Here is a 508-nt window from a genome sequence, read left to right as displayed (position 1 = left end):
TGCTTTCTCTTCGACCAGACAGAAGAATATTGTAGAAAGTGGCCAGATGAATATGGGGGCTGCCCATACTGGTCTTGTCAAATACATATGCTAGGATCATGGAACAATCATTTCTTCTATCAACATCGCAAGACACTTTTTTTCTACATACAAGATCCGTGGGATTCCAGGTGGGAGACAGGAGTCCTTGGTAAGCTCTATCGTAAAAATCAGCCCGGGGCCCCAGTAAGTACCATCCATATCCAGAGAAAATATATCTCAGTTGCCCAGCCCCTAGATATTGAAAAAGTAGGGGAGATTATCATACAGTCCTCTGAGGTCCTTCTCTCTTTGACATCACCCCTCATAAATGGTACTAACTTGTCATTTCGCCTTTTACTTCAGACCTTGACCTCGGCATACCAACTCCTTAATATTACCAGACCTGGACGCTTTAAAGGGTGCTGGTTATGTGTACCTCCTGGAACTAACTCACAATTGTCACTTACAGCATCTCCAGTGATACTGC

This window comes from Mastomys coucha, unplaced genomic scaffold (genome assembly GCF_008632895.1).
Source record: "Mastomys coucha isolate ucsf_1 unplaced genomic scaffold, UCSF_Mcou_1 pScaffold6, whole genome shotgun sequence".
Lineage (NCBI taxonomy): Eukaryota > Metazoa > Chordata > Mammalia > Rodentia > Muridae > Mastomys > Mastomys coucha.
The sequence above is the reverse complement of the archived record's forward strand: the minus strand, read 5'-3'. Positions refer to the sequence as shown.